Here is a 23,002-nt window from a genome sequence, read left to right as displayed (position 1 = left end):
AGTATTCTCACTCGAAGCGTTACAGTGAGGGGCGGAGTGGTGGCTCTGTGGCTAAGGATCTGCAACTGTGGCTGAAAGGGTCCAAGCTCAAATCCCGTGGCCGGCAGAGGAATCCTACTCCACTGGGCTCCTGAGCAGTGCCCTTAACCCCAGCTGCTCCAGGGGCACCGTATAAATGTACAATGGCCGACCCTGCGCTCTGACCCCAAGCTTCTCTCCCTCTCTGTGTGTCATTTAGTATTGTAGTAAAAAAATGTACATAACAGTCTTAAACGTCCTGTTCAAATACAGTATGGCAGGATTATAGTTAAAACATATCACTTACGTCAAGGGGTCTTACAACTGTATATCTATGACCAAACCTTGTGTTCCAATTGCTTCTCTTTTATATTTATATATTGCATTTTTATCTATATCTAGTATATTTCTACATGAACTGTCATTTGCCAGACAGTCCAATCTCATCAACCAAACCACATCTGAAACCAAATTTATCCTGAAACTAGGATCACACCTCCCCCCTTCATTTAACGATTCGTCTCCTTCTAATTCTAATTATTAGTAATAAGTACTACCTGAAAGTATTCTGTATGTCAAGGCAAGGATTGAAAAGAAAAAAAATCAATACAGGTATTCCCTCTAGTAGATGCTCTGACAAAATGAGTAAGTAAGGAATCATTAGCCATGTCTACCATGTCTAACAATGTTTAAATTGGAAATATACAATATCCAAACTTGATGGAAATACAACTTTTCATTTCAAAATGAAATGTTTTTCTTTTCAGAAATACCAAAGTTAGGAATTATATTCATGTGAAATGTTACATGTATTTTAACTGTATAAATCAATCATCTGGATTTAGTATCACATTTTTGGGGTGCTGTTGCTACAATACAGTTTGTACTGGATAAATATTTGGAATCTGCTGGAATCAGATTCTAGATGATACTGGATATTTTGTATTCAATTTTAACATGTGGTGATGGTGATGTTTGTGGAACAGAAGATGTGGTCTGTACAAAAAATGAATGTTTTCTTGGTTGTAATTTAGGTAGAGCTCCAAAGTGTTTCACACTGTAACAATCTCTGTCCAGAAGTGTAGGATAAACCCAATATTTTCTGTTTTACAGTTGTAGCCAAGAAGGTGTAGAAGGAATGCAAAACTGAATTAAACACTTATGACATTAGTGTATGGGGGGAATGGTCTAGGACTTAAATTCCTTTCTCTGGAAAGCAATGCATCAGTCTCAGATGGCACTGCCTCTTCATTACTCCCAAGCCAATGTAGCACTCTGTGGCAATTTATGTTAAAAATGATTGCTACACACCATACAGCAGTTACCTTCTTAATGTTGTTTCCACGGAAAATGAAATCAGAATATTTGAGAAGTTTATGTGATTATTTTTATGCCTTTTGTGTTTGCAGCAAAACAGCGATAAAAACCGATCAGCTGGCTGGCTGTGCATTTTCATTAATTTCATTTCATTGTTGACTAGGAGCAAGCAACAAAACTGAAAAAAAAGAAAGGCAATATGAAATAGACTATAGCTTAATTATTTTACTTTCATGCACTAATAGATGTATACATACGCTGTATCAGCTGAGCTTCAGGATTCAGAAAAAAAAAAGTGAGGTTTAATAGGAAAATACAAAGTTTATTTATATTTTTTATTTCTCTCATTAATTAGTAAGCCAAAGACAGATATATTCAATTCAATAAACAAATCAGTTATTGAAGGAGAGTTTGAATTTTATGTCCAGTCTAAAGATATGAATTCTACTTTTAGAATTTGTTTGTTTTGCTAGTAAAATTGAACTTGTGTTTCAATGAAATATTGTTTTCCAGATGGTATTTGATAGTAACATAGGACCCACTGCAGAAGAAACAACCAGCAATCCACACTGATTCAACACAGATAGCTAAAATGTGCATTTATCACTATCTGGCTTAGGGAAGGCTTTAGTGGATTAGCAGATATAAGAAAGGGGGAGAACTTGTGCCTAATCATCAGCAGTTCTCTAAGAAATACTTTCACCCGAATAAATGATAATCACTGCAAAATGCAGAAGTGCTCAGCGTGTTGAAAATGTTTTGTTCACCTTAATGACTCTAGAAATTACCCATTCAGAATAATATCATTTTAAAAATAATAATTCACTTTAAGTGTTGTTTCTGGTTCCTTAAAACTAAACAAAGACAGCAATTAACTTACATAATTCTATGAATGAGTCTTAGACCATTTGTGTTATTTACAAATGTACTACCTGTGTATTAAAATAATAGTAAATAAGTATTAAATATTAATCCATTCATATTTCTACATTTGTTAGTACTGTTATAATAGGATAATTCAAGTTGTTTACCGAAACCAGGAGATAATATTTTAAAATAGACTTCATTATAAAGTGCAAAAATATTTTATAGAAATTACCATCTCTGCTGTATCAATACCACTTAACTTTACAATGTATTTTTTATTTCATTATTACACAGGAGTAGATTTGCTGTGGGCAGTTTTCTGTTTTGAATAGGTTCTGCCAAACTTCTTGAAGCTTGTGTCGAAAAGTAACAAATACAAATAATAAAAAGAATGTGCTTTTGCATTTTAATTTTGTGTCAATGATTCCTCTATAATTCCTCTTTTTCTCCCTTTAGGAGTTTGGGATGGATTGCGTTCAAGAATTTCAGAATTTATGTGGGAAAAAGCAAAGTGATCACACATTAAATTCTGCATTCTGAGGTGTTTAGGTTTGTCAAACTTTACATTTTATTATTTAGAGAGCACTATCTGTTTGGTTTAATCCTGACAGCCCAAAAGTATAATCTCTCCATATAGACCTCAGGATTTAACTTATACTGGTATTCCCCTCAGGCACCTGTAGAATTCAGTTACACATACAGTAGCTCCTTTTAGTAAAGGAAGCAGGCACCAAACCTGTTGTATGATTGGCAGACACCAGATCTTATTTCACAGACAGAAAGAATGTGAAACATTCTCAAATAGCTGGACATCAGAATATTCATTCTGTATTGGTGTTAAAAATATTCCTATATTTATGCCATTTTACTGTAACAGCTTTAGGTGACTGAGAAGTGTCTCTTGGATTTTAGATAAAGTTTTGAGACACTTGGCAGAGTATCCACTTCTAGATTCAAAGCCAGAGGATGCTTGCTGAGGTCTGGGGGGGTCCCTTGAGCAGATACAATTGTAAAGTTTATCTTTGTATGCCTGGGTAAGTTGTGGGTTAATCACTGTCAAGGAACAGTACAGACACACACAATATAAGATCACATTAGGTGCACAGGGGGAAGAAGGAAGAAGCAGAGAAGAAGGAGAAGAGAGAGGAGTCCGCAGGAGTTAGGACTTGAAGCACCAGGCGAGATTCCCTACTTCATAATCATCAAATCAAACCTGACTGGAGCTAAGTATTTGAAGTTTGTTAGAGAGAGTGTGCGATTCTGTGTTTTTAGGGAACCTGGGTAAAAGATAGCCACGTTAGAAATGTCTTTCCTGTTTTGGGTGCATTTTAATGGATAGGGATATAGGCTCCCATTTATTTTGTAGCATCCAGGGTACAGAGAGAGAGATTTAACTGCATATTGCATTGTAGTTAGAAGGCAGCTTATATCTTATGTGGCCTCTGTAGGCATTAAGAGTTTAATGCTTAGTAGCAGTCTAGAATGTTAGGCCCCTGAAACATCTTGTTTTTAAATACTGTACATAGAGTAACTTGTACAGATACAGACATTCAAAGTTCGCGGTACAAACCCGTAACGCATGCAACTACGCACGAACCACCGCGCCGTATCGCGGTACATGATTGCCTGGCCAAAATGACCAACAGGGGCACTCATGGTGCATTGGTCGGTAGTGAAAAGATTTAATCATTTAATCTCTTTACTGTGTACATTTTAATTTGCTTTGTATTGAATATTTATATGGAATTTTACAACTAAAGGGAATTGTTAGTAGCTGAGCATAAAAAGAAGAGGAGCACAAGGCATCTGAAGGTCATAAACGATATTAATTTAGGAACATAAACATATTATCTAAATTGTATCTTGCTGGTATTGGTATTTTTAAAAATAAAAAAAAATCATTTGCTCAGCCTAATTTTAAAGACCTCTACTTGTGAAACTTTTCACAGCCTGTGCATAAAACTATATACACAATACTGCCGACAGCAGGAAATTCCTTTTCTTTACTCAGCAACTTATTAAAAAAAGCACCCATAGCGTTCAAGCTGATTTTTTTTACATAGAAGACTGACATAAGTTCACGTTGTGGATCTGTTTTTCTTAGAAAATATGTGTCAGTGTCCGTGGGGGGAAGGTGGACTGTCTTTCATTGAAAGACTTGCCCTATTCTACTTTGAAAATGAAGAAGCTGAGAAACCCTTGTGAAACCGGTTTGTTTACAAACAATGTAGACACAGAGACTCAGACTTTGTGGAGTGAAATTTGGCATAGCCAGCACTCCCGAGAGAGAGAGCAGAGCAGAGCAGACCAGACCAGACACAGGGGTGCAAAACCAGGGCGATCTCCCCAGACTGTACGCCCGTTTCAAAGTGGGTCAGCTGCACTGGTCAGCGGCTTTCCTAATCCTCGCCCTGATCACTACCACTCCTGTCCTGATCCTCGCCGCGTACGCCAGCCGGGCGCTCTTCGGCCGCAGCGCCAGGCGAATCCGCAACATTCATGTAGGGTTTGCGGGTTTGCACCCTACACCCTACAGTACCGCTGTGTACACACAGTACGAACATGTTTTGAACCATGCAAGGATGATTCACAAATTACGAGCAACACAAGGAAGTATGGAATGGTGTGTGACAGAAAAAGATTGGATAGATATAAACAAAAAAGAAATGGGATGCACACACAGCAGTGTCCATCACAATAATGAAACACCTACAGTGCCTTGCGAAAGTATTCGGCCCCCTTGAACTTTTCAACCTTTTGCCACATTTCAGGCTTCAAACATAAAGATATAAATTTTTTTATTTTATATGAAGAATCACCAACAAGTGGGACACAATTGTGAAGTGGAACGAAATCTATTGGATTTTTTAAACTTTTTTAACTAATAAAAAAATGAAAAGTGGGGCGTGCAAAATTATTCGGCCCCTTTACTTTCAGTGCAGCAAACTCACTCCAGAAGTTCAGCGAGGATCTCTGAATGATCCAATGTTGTCCTAAATGACTGATGGTGATAAATAGAATCCACCTGTGTGTAATCAAGTCTCTGTATAAATGCACCTGCTCTGTGATAGTCTCAAGGTTCTGTTGAAAGCGCAAAGAGCATCATGAAGACCAAGGAACACACCAGGCAGGTCCGTAATACTGTTGTGGAGAAGTTTAAAGCCGGATTTGGATACAAAAAGATTTCCCAAGCTTCAAACATCCCAAGGAGCACTGTGCAAGCGATCATCTTGAAATGGAAGGAGTATCAGACCACTGCAAATCTACCAAGACCTGGCCGTCCCTCTAAACTTTCAGCTCAGACAAGGAGAAGACTGATCAGAGATGCAGCCAAGAGGCCCATGATCACTCTGGATGAACTGCAGAGAACTACAGCTGAGGTGGGAGAGTCTGTCCATAGGACAACAATCAGTCTTACACTGTACAAATCTGGCCTATATGGAAGAGTGGCAAGTAGAAAGCCATTTCTCAAAGATATCCATAAAAAGTCTCGTCTAAAGTTTGCCACAAGCCACCTGGGAGACACCCCAAACATGTGGAAGAAGGTGCTCTGGTCAGATGAAACCAACTTTTTGGCCACAATGCAAAACGATATGTTTGGCGTAAAAGCAACACAGCTCATCACCCTCAACACACCATCCCCACTGTCAAACATGGTGGTGGCAGCATCATGGTTTGGGCCTGCTTTTCTTCAGCAGGGACAGGGAAGATGGTTAAAATTGAGGGGAAGATGGATGCAGCCAAATACAGGACCATTCTGGATGAAAACCTGTTGGAGTCTGCAAAAGACCTGAAACTGGGACGGAGACTTATCTTCCAACAAGACAATGATCCCAAACATACAGCAAAATCTACAAAGGAATGGTTCACAAATAAACGTATCCAGGTGTTTGAATGGCCAAGTCAAAGTCCAGACCTGAATCCAATCGAGAATCTGTGGAAAGAGCTGAAAACTGCTGTTCACAAACGCTCTCCATCCAACCTCACTGAGCTCGAGCTGTTTTGCAAGGAAGAATGGGCAAGAATTTCAGTCTCTCGATGTGCAAAACTGATAGAGACATACCCCAAGCGACTTGCAGCTGTAATCGCAGCAAAAGGTGGCTCTACAAAGTATTAACGCAAGGGGGCCGAATAATTTTGCACGCCCCACTTTTCATTTTTTTATTAGTTAAAAAAGTTTCAAAAATCCAATAGATTTTGTTCCACTTCACAATTGTGTCCCACTTGTTGGTGATTCTTCACATAAAATAAAAAATGTATATCTTTATGTTTGAAGCCTGAATTGTGGCAAAAGGTTGAAAAGTTCAAGGGGGCCGAATACTTTCGCAAGGCACTGTATTTGTATAATTTTCTAACCTCTTTATCCGATATAGGGTCACGGGGGTGCTAGAGTCTATCCAAACAAGCAACAGGCTCAAGGCGGAATAAACCCTGGACAAGACACCAGTCCATTGCAGCACACATTCACACCGGTACCATGTGAAGAACAAATTCACACCAGGACCAATTTTCCCAGAAGCCAATTAGCCTCCCAGTATGTCTTTGAACTATGGGAAGAAACAGAGTCAACCCACTCAAACACAGGCATATACAGGTACATACACACTTGAACAGATAGCGCCCCAAGAATTTAACTCGGGGCCCAACACTGCAAGGCAGCAATGCTAACCATAAACCACAGTACCACACTATTGTATTATTAACTGAATTCAAATATATTTCATGCTCCTTTCGTATTGAATGCTGCTGATTTACATTATTGTTAAGACATAATGTTTTGTTAGACACACTAATTATGCATTGCAGTTTTCTTAATTACACTGAGCACTCTTACAGCAATACAGTAGGTTGAGATAATTGAGTTAATTTGCTTATGAAACAAAAATGTCATTAAAGTAATTAAATACGATCATAATAAGATTTTGTAAACATGTTTTTGAAACTAGAAGCCTAAAGGACTAACGTCTTTTAACCCAAATGGTAAAATATTTAGTTAGGTAAACACTTTATAGATGAACTTTAACTGGACTTTTTTAAACTACTTTAAGAAGTTAATTGACAAAGTATTGTATTCTGAAAAACAATAAATAGTGGGCTATTCATATCCTTGATGAATTGTACTGTAGCTTAAAAGTTATGGTTAAGAATAAAAATCCAGAAGTGAATGTAATGATTTCTGATTCAAAATAAAAACCCTTTAAGATCATGTGGTCTGTACCTCGAATTTGCTTTCTTCAGCATACCATAAATGGTATAGTAGAGACTATGATGACCAATCAAAAATATATATGAACTTAGCTTTTTATAATCTTTTCAATGCCTAATAATAACCCAACTTATGTTTTAAGACCATTTGACTAAAATGTCCTGGTAAACTTTCAAGATATAAAAGGAATGTATCTTTCCTTGAGCTCTAAGTAAGCACCAAGATCAGAGGTACAAAAAAACAAAAGAGAACATCCTTCTCATCTTCACAGAAAGGATGGCATTATTTTTCAACATAAGTCTGTGCTAATCTTCTTTTGTAATATTGTCTGAAAACCCATTTTGTGTTTCATCCAAACATATCATATCCCATTTGACTTTCCAGTTAGATACAAGATTAATGAGGTTAACTTCAAAACACAATCTTGGAGATGTAGCGGCAAGGCATATTATTATCATTCAAATTAAGTGTTATTAAATATTTCTTATAATATTTCTTTTTCTTTGATAAAGCAGCATAGACCTCTGAGTAAAAGCAGAGAAATTCAGCTAAAATGAGACCCATCTGATAAAAAATGTTTCTGACCCTAATAATATATGGAGCAGCTGGGCTCCATTGAGTCTGCTGTTACCTTTTCTTCTAGGACAATGCGTCAAAGGTCACTGTCCACCACCCAAAGTATGATCCACCAATGAGGGACCTGCAGGATGCCTACCAGGATTTTACCTGATAACATCCTAACCAATCATCAGTTGTGATCTTAAAAGCTAGCACCCAGCTCATTTTCATTGGTTAACTCGCTGGCTCGTCTCTTCTTTCTACAGCTGCTCTTGCAATCAGACCTAACCAAACACATGGATACAAGCAGTCTGAGTCAGTCTTTTTTTTCCCAGGTCAAGATACCAGGTCCAGACTGTGAGTCAGTAAAAAAGCATAGTTCTTCCCATGATATTTTTTTCTGGAACAGAAGAAATCTTGTGTTTTCTGTATCCAATGTTATGTCTGAATAATGACATCATGAATATCCAGGTATATTCTGCAAAATGTTATACTGTAGCTGAGGTGAACAAGGTTTGCCTACCCAGTCTCACTTGCGGCCAGACCCAAGACAAATGTGCACAGACTGTTTTGAAGACCAAAGTTCAGCAATGCTAATTTCCTTGCAGAGCAGTCCTCAGCAACACTAGGCAAAGCTTTCTTTCTCCTCTCTCTGCACTGGGACACTCCCAGCACAGAGCAATCAGCTGTCAAATAATAACATGGACCAACCCAGCCCAGTACCTTTCCAGCTGGAAAGTTAAGCTCATCAATGATGTTTGGTCAACCATTCTCCGAGTATGAGACTTCTTTAAATAAATTATAATTTGTGAGAATTTAACTGAATTACAAAAACATTTTTGATATTTCAAGATAGTAAATGGATATTCAACAAATAAATGTGATTTACATAAATGAGACTGATAAGTCTTACGAGGTAGACCATAATACGTTATAGTCCATGTATTTTAACTCTAAAGTTATTAATATTCAAAATACAACTACAGTAATTGATATAACATTAAAAAATATGTAACAAACATAATAGAATATGAAATAAATACTATTTCTATTTGAATTAAATATTTTACATATCACTTTGTTGTGATTTCAAAAGCTGATAATTTACTAACGGATAACAAAGATCAGAGTTAAGAATCCATACAGTATGTGACACTAACTTATTATGTGTGTTTCATTCCTAACACTCATGAATTTACTGTTTATTATAATTGTCACATTTAATTAAAACACTCACTACAGAGCCATCACATGCTGATAATATCAGAATTACTGATGATTCCTAAATGTTGCCCATAGGTAGTGAGGTAGTGAGGTAGCCTAAACCTCATCCAGGTGAATGCTGCACATTGGTGGTGGTGGAGGGGAGTCCTCATTACCTGTAAAGTGCTTTGAGTGGAGTGTCCAGAAAAGCGCTATATAAGTGTAAGCAATTAATTATTAATTATTATTATTATTATTATTATTATTATTAAACACTTTCTAATTGCACAATATGGTAAGTTTTTTACATCTTCTTCCTACTGGAGTAGCAATGAGGTTGTCAAATAAAAAAAAAATATATTTTTTTTATAAAAGTCACTAGAGTTGTTTAGATTTATAATCTTTTAACCTGGATCTTCAGACTGTTACATAAGAACATAGAAAGCTGGCGTGAGCGAAAAGGCTATTTAGCTGATGTACTGTAGCTTGTTTGTTTTTTAGTAGCTTATTGATCTGAGGATGTCATCCAGCCATTTCTTGAAAGAGGCCAGGGTTTTGGCATTGACAACATGACCAGGTAGCTTGGTCAGGACTCCCCAAATCTTTTGTGTAAAAACAGTCTCCTTTTCCCATTATTCAATACACTTTCCTGTTCTTTCTCACAATCTGCATGCTTTAATCAGGTCTCCTCATAAGTTTCCTCTGTTCAATACTAAAAAGACTCAGCTCATTTGGCTTTTTAATATTCTTTTTAATATTCGTACATGCGGCTCCTGAGGATTTTATTCTCTTTTGTTAATCATTTACCCAGAAGTATGATATTATTGGTTTCTTTTTTTAGGGTAAAACCTCTCGGCAATTGCTAAATATCTTCACTTTTTGTCTATTTAGCAGGTTGCTGAAGAAGCTGAAAGACCTTGCTTTCAATTTTCTTTTTTAACTTTTCACCTCAAAATAAATCAACTTTTGTCATGTCAACGTATATTATTCAAAGGGAAGACAATATATACAGATAGTGGGACCAGCTGGGGGCACCCACCCTGCAGTCTTTGTGGATCCTAATGCCCTGGTATAGTGGCGGGGACACTAAACTGTAGTGGGCGCCATCTTTTGGATGAGACGTTAAACAGAGGTCCTGACTCTTAGTGGTCATTAAAGATCCCCAGGAATTTCTTGATAAGAATAGGGAGTTATCCAGGTGTCTGGGCCAAATTTGCCCCCTTGGCCTTTACCATGGCTTCCAAATTGTCCACATGTATGATTGGCTTGCACTTGCCCTGCAATGGACTGGCGCCCCATCCAGGGTGAACCCTGCGTTGCACTCGTTGCTTGTCGTGTAGGCTCCAGCTTCCCATGACACCGTATGATATAAAGCAGTTTGGCAAATGACATGACAATATACATTATATGGAAATTAATAATATGCAATTCATTTTAATGAAATTGTTTTAGAAGTGGATGTAATCAAGTGTATTTTTCAAATATATTACAGTATACAATTGCACACAAAAATACACAATTAAACTACAGTTTTATATAATTGCCTTTTTTTGCTCACTGTGCACTCAAGCACTTCTACAGTAAATACTCTCCTTTATCCTGGCTATCTTACGTTTGTATGTAATATTGTGTGAATGCTTAATTCTTTCATCCCCTGTCTATTCTGAATGGAATGTTTCTGGTGCTATTATTAAGCACAAACATATTTAGTTTCAAAATCAAATGGGCACATAATAGCATTTTAGAGCCCTTTCATTTTTTATTTTTTGTGAGGATTCAAATGATATCTCTAAGAAAAGAAATACGTTTCAGATGTAAAATATTTGAAAACATCTCAGTAAGGGTAAAGCCAAAGTAAGCTTTGCATCCAATCTTTTGAATTATGAATTATTAAATAAACATCTCTTTATTTGGATTAATGTAATCTGTAGTATGTTACATTGACTGTGTAAAAATATTGTAAATTTCCCTCTATCCATTATCAGAAAGCTACATACTCATAGTAAGTTTTTTAGCAACCCAGTGCCTACCGCATCAACACAGGGCCAAAGCAGAGCTGCACCTAGTTTGGGATGCTGTTCTATTTCAGGGGACACACAATTAGAGACACCATTTATCCATCTAGCCAGCATGTCTTTAGAACGTGTTTGGAATACCGATACAATATAATGTGAATAATGTGAAATCCCCACAGATGGCTCCTTAGTCTGGAATCAAACCCAGGTCTTTTGAGAAGCAATACTAACTGCTATGCCACTGCGCAAACCTATTTTAAAGTAAAACTATAAAAACATGTAAAAAGCAAACCAGTTACTATGAGGTTAATATGGTTTGAATTTTCATGTATTAAGATTTTTTAGTTTTTTATATGACCACACAGAGTGGTGGCAAGGTCTATCATTTCACTTGGAATTAAGTACTATTAGAGATTTCTAATAATCTGTGTGTGCTTTGACTAAGCAGCTGATGACTCTCTCTAAATACAGAGAAATGTGGACAAAGAAGGCCTTCTGATAAGCAGATATCGTAAAGCTGTAACAGTGCTGTATATTTAATGATGCAGCTATTCAAACTTTGCGGTACAAACCCGTACTGCATGCAACTGGGCACAAGCCACCACACCATACCCATGGTCACACCATAGGCATTAAGAGTTTAATGCTTAGTAGCAGTCTAGAATGTTAGGCCCCTGAAACATCTTGTTTTTAAATACTGTACATAGTGTAACTTGTACAGATACAGACATTCAAAGTTCGCGGTACAAACCCGTAACGCATGCAACTACGCACGAACCACCGCGCCGTATCGCGGTACATGATTGGCTGGCCAAAATGACCGACAGGGGCTCTAGTGGTGCATTGGTTGGTAGGGAAAAGATTTAATCATTTAATCTCGTTACTGTGCCCATTTTAATCTGCTTAGTATTGAATATTTATATGGAATTTTAGAACTAAAGGGACATTTTAGTAGCTGAGCTTAAAAAGAAGAGGAGCATAATGCATCTGAAAATCATAAACAATATTAATTTAGGAACATAAACATATTATATAAACTGTACTGTATATGGCTGGTCTTGGTATTTTAAAGAAAAAATACACACCAGTATTCCATATTTCCCTTAACATTTTAAGCATCAAAGTCTTACATGTGGTTATTTCGGAAACGTTTTTATGTGCTCCTCCTGACCATATTACTGTACATTTATATAATTTGTGAAAAGTTCTGTGAATACGCTCGTTATCGGAGTAAACAAAAGCATACTTTTAGAATTTGATTAATATGAAATATAATATGGAATCGTGTATCTAAAGAAATTAATAACAATATAATTATATTCATGTAATGTAGCACAAACAGTAGTATAAGAATTTGTATTTGTATGTGTGCAGCTGTTTCACTACCTGATACATTACTGTGTTGGTGGCATGATGGCTGAGGGCGGGTGTTCAAATCCAGCTATTGCTACAAGTTTTCTTTTAACAAATAAACATTTCTTTGAAAAACTAAAATAGCAAATAATTTGGACACTCTATTGACTTTTTATATTTCTAAATATCACAACATTTTTTTAATCTAAGTCATTTATTAATAACAACAAATAGTTTCAAACTGCTACTGACATCATCCCCCTCTGACGGAGGGGGCGGCACGCCATTTTCATAGCCTCTGATTGGGAAAAAAGACCTGCTGATCTGTTCTACATGCAAGGAAGACAACAGAATATGATTTTTTCTATTCAAACCGTGTGTTGTCTTTATGAAATTTATGTATTTTAATCGTTTAAGTAAGAAGTAAAAACTTTACAGCATACACAGAGATTCTAAGCTGATCACGAGGAAGAAAATCACCTGTTTTTCGTGCATAAAAAGTGGTTATTAACTATCGAAGCTTTTTTATAGCTTTTAAAGTCGTGCAATGTCTAAGGAGGAACATATCTTTATATCTAATTTTTTATTTATTTTTTAAAAATAAAAAAAAATGTTTGCCCAGCCTAATTTTAAAGACCTCTACTTGTGAAACTTTTCACAGCCTGTACATAAAACTATATACACAATACTGCTGACAGCAGGAAAATTCCTGTTCTTTACTCAGCAGCTTATTAAAAACAACACCCATGATGTTCAAACTGATTTTCCTCACTTCATTGTGTTACATCAACAAAACCACAAAACCTTTGCAGAAAACCTTTTAACAATCAAAAAAGGGACAAGTGGAGCTTCACAAAACTGTTTTCAGAACCGAAAACACCAAGGTAATTTAATCAAAAAATGATTGTGCGCCGCGTAGTCGCATGCGACCACGGTCTAAGTCAATATTTACTTTTGTGACCTGTGTCATATTTCATCATTTTTTACCAACAAAACCACAAAACCTTTACAAAACCTGTTATCAACTGAAAAAGGACAACCGGAGCTTTAAAAAAACATTTTCAGAACCGAAAAACACCAAGGCAATCAATCACAAGAACACTTTTTATCTGATGATGCACTTACAAACTTCCAAAGTGCATCGATAAGGTAATCAATAAGCCAGCAAACCATGACCGAAAAAGCAAAAACCAGCAAAAAAAAGTATCCCATGTTTTTACCTTATTCTTAAGCACGATATAAATATTCACAAAAGGCTAGACTAACCTACCTCCAGAGCTGGAGGAAACTGAAGGTTATTGGCTTTGGAATAGATATTTGAAACTAGACCATCTGAAATAAGGTGATCTGATTGGTAAAAAACACCGTCATTCATTGTATTTTCAGCCATTCAGAGCCCTTAGGGGCTGAGACTTCCTCTAGAAACCTGCATTCTACCTGTCTTCTAGCTATCAATCATTGACCCAGAAGGGGTAATCGGTTTCTTATCAGTTTCTTATCAGTGGTTCTTTTTTTCACACCAGAAGGCGACATGGAGGTTTTTTTTCAACGCCTAACAGCAGAAAAAGGCTCTTTAGCAGTGTCTAAAGGTTTTTATAGCAATTGCAATGACTTTTATTGTTATTGCTTTCAATAATTTTTATAATTTATTTTGGGAAGGAAGAAATTTCATTCCAGGTCCAGTCTTCACAAAACATTATGTAGAATATTTTCAAAGTGATCAATTTGTCCCAGATTTGTATCCGAGCTAGTAGGCCTACAAACATTTTCAGCTACCTGACTTCTGAAGACTAAAACAATTTTTTAGCCTGCTGTTTTTTGTGGGGTTTTTATATTTATTTTATATTTTTGTCTGCTGAGTGGACACAATAAGAAATAAAAGAAATGTATTCTCAAAGCCAAGGGGGTTAGCTTCAATTTAAGACCTCAACAGGGCTCCTGCTATGTTCTGCTGCAGAGATATAACAAACATGTTTAAGGGGATGAAATTCCAGGCGGACATTGGCTAAAAGGGCCTGAAACAGTAAGAGGTTCTTATTAAGAATGTTTGGACAATGGATTCTTTGAATATAAAACACTCTTAATTTAATCTGAATACGTGTAATTAATACAAGTTAAAAAGTTTTACAATATATTACAAGTTTCAAAGCTTATAAACAAACTAAGTTACTTTATGGGAGGATAATGACATATGGACCTAAGGATTAACTATATACCATAGGCTGGAAGTTGCAGACAAATAGTGTTGGAGTTAATGCCTGAAGTAAATAAGATCATTTGTAGGAAGTTCAGATTACTGTTGACTATTACTGCTGCTATTCTCAGAAAGGAGATTCAGTTTATAGAGGGTCAATATCTCTTGAACTGGAAGTGTCCAATATAATCAACAGGATAGTGAAGGATGATAGGGAATGGGTAGAGTAATTGGGCAGTTTGGTGACAATTCTAGGAAAAGAGAGGCAGCTGTTGGAAACTCACTCGTGAGAGCAGGAGATAGCTCAGTTAGTGTACCATAGTAACAGGGAGTTTCGCAGTTTGTCACCTGTCAGGCCTCAGGGCCAGAAACCTCTTATATAAAATGAGGAAGGTCATATCATTCAGCCCTGCTACAGTATGGCTACTCTATCTCAGATGGTGCTTGGAAAGGTGTTGAAAATGCTCTATGGATTATAAGCAAAAAATCTACCACACCTCAGGGGGACGCAGTGTCTCTGTGGCTAAGGATCTTTGCCTGTGGCTGGAAGGTTGCTGGTTTGTATCCCACGGCTGGGAGAGGAATCTTACTCCATTGGGCCCCTGAGCAAGGCCCTTAAACCCACTGCTCCAGGGTTTCTGTATAACTGTGCTCTCATCTCAAGCTTTTCTCCCTGTCTTTGTGTCGCAAGGAGAGCAAGTTGGGGTATGTAAAAAGACAAATTCCTAATACAAGAAATTGTATATGGCCAATAAAGTGATCTTATCTGTCCCTTTTTTTTCTTGTCTTTCTTGATATTTTTATTTTTGGTAAAGGAATGAATTCATTTGAAAACCTGTTTGGTGTCAGTGGTCTGTTATTAGGAATTGTTACCTACAAAAGATGGTGGGACAGGATCCCTAACACATTCTTCGAGAAACTGGTTTAACACCATCTCTATTGATGGGTCTGGTACTTTTAGTTTATAATTACATACAGTACTTAACATTTGCATTTCTTGTAATGTTCTTCAGGCTTCATGGAATCCCAATTCTTCAAATACTCCATAACAAAACACATTAAAATGTATGAAAATGAGTATTGAATATATAAATAGCTACTAATAATTACATAATGTAGATTTATAAAAGGACAGTGGTCAAAATCATCCATACATTGTAAATATGTGCAAACGATTTAATGTCTCTTAATAATTTGGTGATTTAACAAAGTCTTAGAATGTTTCCAAAAACATCTGGAAGTGAAATTGAGTACCATTAGGTATTAAAATGAGTAAACACCGAGGACCATTTCTTGATACTTTTATAATGCAGAAAGTTAGAGACCTTAGGTAGCATTACTTATTTTGAGAACTGATAGGACGAGGCTCTAAAAAGTCTAGATGGGCAGAATGACCTTCCTTTGCCTGTATGACCTTCCTTTGCTTGTAACCTTTTTTATGTTCTTAGTTTCTAAATCAGGTTAGCAGGCCTACTGTTGTACCAGTGTAAATGAGGATTTGGGCTTCAGTATACCATAGCTGTGAAAAATCTGCCTGGAGTTATCAAGATCCAGATCATTAGTCTCTTTAGGCTGTTCAGCTTATTAATATTAATTAATTAATATTCAACTCCCATAATAGACAGATGGATGACTATATAGCACTGAGTTGAATTTACACAAACATAAGTATATACATTTAAGTGAAAAACTTTGCTACATAGTATCCAAAGTTTCAGGTAACCATTGCATTATACTGTACATAAAAAATAAAGATATGACCTAACTACCTATATTGGCCTTCAAGTCCAAGCACAAGTGTTCTATTTCCAGTTTCCTGGTGAATAGTGTCTTTGGAAGCTGTGGAGCCACTGATTAAACAATTAATCACCTTGCTGTCTTCACTGCTCCTGTTGTTGCCCTTGAGACACCACATCTCAAAAATTCAATTTGCAAGTCTCTGAAGCCAGTGCAAGCCTGAAGCTGTCGTTTGTTTGTACTCATCTCTTACACAAAACACACTGTATCATGGTAGAGATATTTTGGCATTCCTCAGTTTTATGAATTATCTAATAATTAGATTCCATTCGGACATGCGTGCAATAGAAAGTGAAGCACAGTATGTGGAGTGAAACATAATATATGAAATGAAAGATGAAATATGGAATGGTAACATAACATTTTATTTATATTTATATATAATACTTGTAATATATATAATACAGAGAAATCCTGTGTTGTGAAGAAGCAATAGTTCTTGATATATGAATGATTATACAAATTTCATAATTATATTTTACAATTATTTGCTTGAAGTGTGGAAAATGCAATACCTGAACTGGCAGTTATTCACCACTATCAATAATATAATAAAGAGCTGGCTAACAATGTCAAAAAGATAATTGTGTTTATATAATGCGTTTTATCCAAAGGATCCAAAATTTCTTTGCATATACTGTAGGATGACACCTGCTTCATACAGCACTGATGTGTGGTGCCCATTATCTGCCAGGAGCCCAGCTACACAGCAGATTACTTGCAAGCATGAAAAATTGCCTCATCAATGTAATTAAGGGGGATTTCAGTCAAGCCAGGTTTTAGAAGCCCAGGGTAGAAATTAGCCAGTAAACTGGAATTAACTTCTTAACTCTTATGAACAGTGCCATGGAATCATAAATGTAATCATAAAAGCATTATAACTTTGGTCTAACATCCAAAGATGGCACCACTTACAGCACAGTTTCACTAGTTTCAAGGTTTCTCCGTTTCAAGGCTAAAACAAATATTAAAATTGAATCAGTACTTTTAATCTGTGGTATTACTGTATGTTAAAGATTTCCACTATACTGTATAAAGTAAAATACATCTATAACAAAATACATATTATTCCGCTTCCCTACTGTTGTGATTGAAACTCTTATTTATTTTAATATTTTTTTAATAAATATTTATGTACAGGAGTATTTATTCATCTGACCATTATAAGCATGTTAGTGTCAAAGAGGCAGTTTCCCCTGGAATGATGTCCCCTCAAACATTTTGTAATATTTCTGGAAGTATAGACAATAGAGGCCTAGTCGAGGACTTAAATAGAAACTAACCTCTTTGGGCATTAAGTGTCAGCATAAGCATATTTTTTACATAACTTACTGTGTCTACTAACCAGACAGGAACATCCAGGAAAAAAATAAAGAAACAGACTTTTTTCTGTCTTCAAAGATCAATGTTTCAAGTGGCCCTGAAAAAAAGCTGAAAATGTGTGTAGAACTTTACCCATGCATTTACTATCTTCGATACACATTGGAAACTATCTACATAATTTTTTATGAAGACAGTACCTGGTATGATATTGCTGACACAGCAACCAGCTTGAACATCTAGGTTTAAAAATAACTTGTTTATGTTAAGTAAACATTGACTTGGGCATGTGGTGCGCTCTTTAAACGGCATCTCAGTGGGGTATTAAATTGACTTTATGTGCACAGATTTTCCCGTGAAGTTATGTAGGAACTGCTAATTTTATCTTCAAAAGCTGGGATCCCAGAAATCTAAACTTCTGCCATCAAACAGTCTATAAAAAGGTGTTCATTGTAAAAAAAATAATCAGAGCTAGAATTCTGATATTAAGCTGCCACCAAAGAAACAAACTTTCAGAGAGAATTTGCATTTTGTGAGGCAGAGGCACATTTCTGTGATGATGTTTACTTTGGAGGTCTTTTATAGAGGTACATGCTACTCACAGTGGAGACTCGGTTTTACAGCCTTCATCACTTCATCACAATTCCAGTGACTATTCATCAAGTTTATTCACTTGCACCTAGCACACTCAAGAGTTTTTATCCAGAATTTAACTTGTACACTTATGAAGTATGATTGACTGAATGGCTTTTTTTAGATCCTCAATAAACTCCCTAACCTTATAACACAAGCTTTTAATGTCTATTGGTTAATGAAATTGTTTGTATGAGATACTTTAGCATTGGCTAAAAAACATTTTTGTAGTATCAGCTACAACAGCATTTCAAGCAGCTTAAAGTTTTATTCTTTTCAATATAAAATTAAATTCACTGTCTTGGATGAGTTATACAGCGTTCTTTCTCAACACTTGGAGATATTTTAGGATGCTGTTTATCTTTCTGCTGGAAAGTAAGCCAAGTACCATGTGATTTAGAATACTTTTTGCCTGCATTTTGAATTCTCAAACAAAAAGAGGTTTTCATTGTGAATCTTGAGTTTAAATACACTTTTTAGACTTTTCTGCCTGCTTTTTAATATTAAAAAAGCTTACATACATTATGTACTATCTCAGCTGCAAGTGCATTTTGAAATTATTTTGTTTTTACTTACATTCTTTCTCTGCTCATTTTATACCTTTGCAATGGTCTTTCTCTTACATATCACATATGTAGCAAACAGCTTGGATTGAATCATAGCTTTGTCTTACTTGTTTACGGTAAACAACAAACCCAATACTTAGTGGCATTTTTTCAATAGAAGGAAATAAATAAAGCACGGTGCTTGTCATTTGCAGTTTGTGGAAAGGTCAATGTTTTGATTTAATACTGGCATGCATTTCTGTTTGCCTGACATTTGTCTGATGCTATTTTAATTGCAACATATACTGTACAGTGAAGTATTTTAGTTTAGCCTGAGAAATACTATTAAAAACAAACTAAACTATATTTTATCTTAATCAAGTCACTGAATTCAGGATATGTGTTCATTTACAATGGCAGCCTGGAGACCCATTTATACAGCAGAACATTTACTGGGGCAATTTGCTCTAAGTACCTGGATCAAGACTTAATAGCAGCATCCTACCTGTAGTAGGTTGAAACTCAGGATTCTCTGGCCCAAAATCCAGTTAACTCACCTTTAAAGTATGTCCCTGCCATACAAAGCACAGAGTAAAATAATTATCTCTCGCATTAAGTAGGACTATGTTGATCACATACAATATGTTCCAATAACTGCAATGCCGATAGCAAATTATTTTATTATATTGGCAGTATATTCAGTATATTCAAATATTTACTTATTTTTGTTTATCACCTTCCTTTGACCTCCAAGCTTACTTATTTATCATTTTGGTATAATAGATCTTCCACAGCTTAACACAAGATGGTGCTGACGTATTTAATGGTAGCAAAAACTTATAGATGTCACATTATTAATATTAATAGCTCAAGGCATAGCTTCCTTCTTTATACTTGCAAAAGCCTTTTGCTAGGACAGAATTACCTGCAAACTGGAATGCTTTAGAATTTGGCAGACTGATGTGTTTTCATTAAACTAAAGCATTTTTGTTACCTAAGGATTGGATCTCTAAATAAAAGAAGAATGTTAAATAAATAAAAGCTAATGCTTTTTTACAGAGTTTGTAAAACTCTGAAGGAAATGATCTGTTTCACAACTGCTGAGTCAAATCTTTAATCAGCAAAGATATTACATTTTTTTAAATGCAAAGTCTTACTTGTTCCAAACAATTTAATCGTGAAAACCATATTTTCAAAAGCTTAACTGAAAACAAATTAATGTAGGCAATTAATAATTTAACCATTTAACATTTAATCAGTACAGAACCTGTATGTATTAGGACAAACAACATAAATACAATTAAAAACATCTCCATGATGGATGATGACCATGGGCAACAATCACTTGTTCATTCTAAGTAAAAAACAAGTAAACATACAGTCTTCAATTCGGGCTCAGCAAGACCAAATCAAGTCACTCAGGGTTGTTGAAAGTAATTTTCATTCTACAAAAACCAATTTGTCTGACAAATTGCTTGTGATGTGGTGTTTACAGCCTTTATGGCACATTTATTCCTAATTGTCACATTTTAAATATTTTCATGGTACAATAAGACTGCAGAAGACACCTGGTTTTAACATTTGGATTTTGTCCAATTCCAATAAATCAGTTTTTATGAATATAACTAACCACATAATGAATAGTTTCTTATCTCCATATACTTCTAAGTGGCAATGTTTAAATATAGCACAATATAATAGCTTCAGCAAGGCAAGAATTGAAAAAAAACTAGATAAAACTGCCTTTTTAATTCTGATGGGCACCTTATAATTCCAGAAGGCAATTATAAATATCATTTGAAATGATGCATATGATCCTGCAGTGAATAAAAATAACAACTTCTCGAAACAGGCAATGAGAATACAAACTCATAGCAAACAAGTTTGATTCTGACATTTAAAAAGGGTGAGAGAATGCTTAATTTAACTCAAACCTATGTTTTATCCCTTTTTTCTAGCATTGCGTTAAGGGTAGATTTCCAAATGCCACTGCTTATGATGTGGAATTTATGAGTATAAGCTTACAAAGCTTGAAATATTCATTTTAAAATTGAACAGCATGATCTCCTTAGAGGCAATCACTTTACATCATGGAGAATAAAAGAGAATAAACTCAGAAATGTGTTTAGGATTGCCATTTTGTTTGTCATTTGTCTACAGCTATGGACCAAAATTTTTAAAGTTGATGAAGAACCATTCCACGATGAATGTGTTCTCAGCATATGCACAGTCTTTAATAAACCCCAAGTGCCTCTGAGTACTAAAGTACCTCTGAGTAATAAAGTTCAGCATGCAGTTTTATACATGAGAGGAAATATGTTCTAAGCATTAGCACATTCTTATTTCCTCTTAAATGCCAGAAGTAGGAGCAATGCGTTTTTTAATTTATTGTTATCATTGCAATACATTTCTGAATTTCCAGAGATCATTATAAATATTGAAATCAAATTAGTTAAAACACAACTGTTATGAATGCATTACATTTTCTCATTAGGAATTACCCACCCAAACACATGCACACAAGTATGAGCAACAGTTATAGCCATAATCACTGGAAATCTAGAGGTTTCACAATTAGTTCTATTTTTTAAGTAATTATTTTCTTGTCTGCTTGGTGATTTTAGCGGAAAACAGCTCATAGCCAGGAACTCACATTTAAAGTTTGATTAAGAAATGTGTTTTTCTGCTTTATTATTGTCTTGCTACTTTTTTAATGTATAAGTTGCAAAGGTTTTGCAACTTTATAGCGTTGGAGGTCCTTGGACCACAAATGGGACTCTGATGTGCCTTTAATATTACCAGCTGATATTAAAATCAATTTTATTAAAGCCATTTTCTGGCTTAAACCCTAGCCTGTAACTCTGTCCGACTGCTACATGGTGTGCAAAGTAAGTGATGGATAGTTAAGAGTCCAATAGACTTATTAATAATTTTCTGAATGCATAAATACACATAGACATCTGACAACAGTTAAACAGTACACAAGTCATAACAAAGAGTAAGATTTTACAGACATTTTCTAAAATATTGACAAATTACAATTTTGAACAATTCCAAATGAAACTATGTTTAATGCAACCAGGACAGGACTTTCTGAAGGCAGTTATGATTTATGACTCAGAGCTGGTAAGTGTTTTACACTGGAAAATATTTGAGACGTGTAAATTCATGAAAACAAATCAAGATTACCAAATGAATCATGCTTAAATTTAACAGCAAGCTATAATGTACAAGAATATTTTTCAACGTCAGGGACAGCTCTTTCTGGGGGCCCTAGGTAAGACCTTGGAAAGGGGCCCCTCCAGATCACGACTTGCATGGACACTATCAGCTCCCAACACAACCTTATTTTACTCCATAGAACAATAAAATAAATTAGCGACATAACTAGAAAACATTTGATTAACCAGCTTTGAAGAACACATACAGTAATAAATAAATAATGCATACTTAATATTTATGACTTAATACTTAACTTAATACTTGTAACTTTAATAAATAACTTATACACACGAATATGAGGCTCACATTTTATAAAGATGAAGTATTTTAACATTCAAAGTAATCAAAAGGAGCATTAATTACAGCTTTGTCTGTAATATCTCTCTGTCAAGTAATGAATTTCAAGAGAAGAGTCAACCATGAAGACCATTATAATCTCATTGACCATGGTGATGTCAATCATTATGAATTGGAAAGTACCAAGACAGTGCCTAGATCAGGCTGTACCTCCATACTGAAGAGCTCAGTAGGAGGACACTGGTTTGGGTTGCTACTCAACGTTTGAGTTACAGAATTCAGATGGAAAAAACTTTAGCAATTGCATGTTGGTAAAACATATCATTTGTCAAACTGTGAACATTTCTTTTCATAATGTCGATACACTTTTCTCCTCAGACTTTGATATACATTGACTATTATTTTCATAATTATATTTATATTATAACATATAGTACATATAAATACATATACACAT

The sequence above is a fragment of the Lepisosteus oculatus genome, chromosome 2, assembly GCF_040954835.1.
Source record: "Lepisosteus oculatus isolate fLepOcu1 chromosome 2, fLepOcu1.hap2, whole genome shotgun sequence".
NCBI lineage: Eukaryota > Metazoa > Chordata > Actinopteri > Semionotiformes > Lepisosteidae > Lepisosteus > Lepisosteus oculatus.
This window is presented reverse-complemented; position numbering follows the sequence as displayed.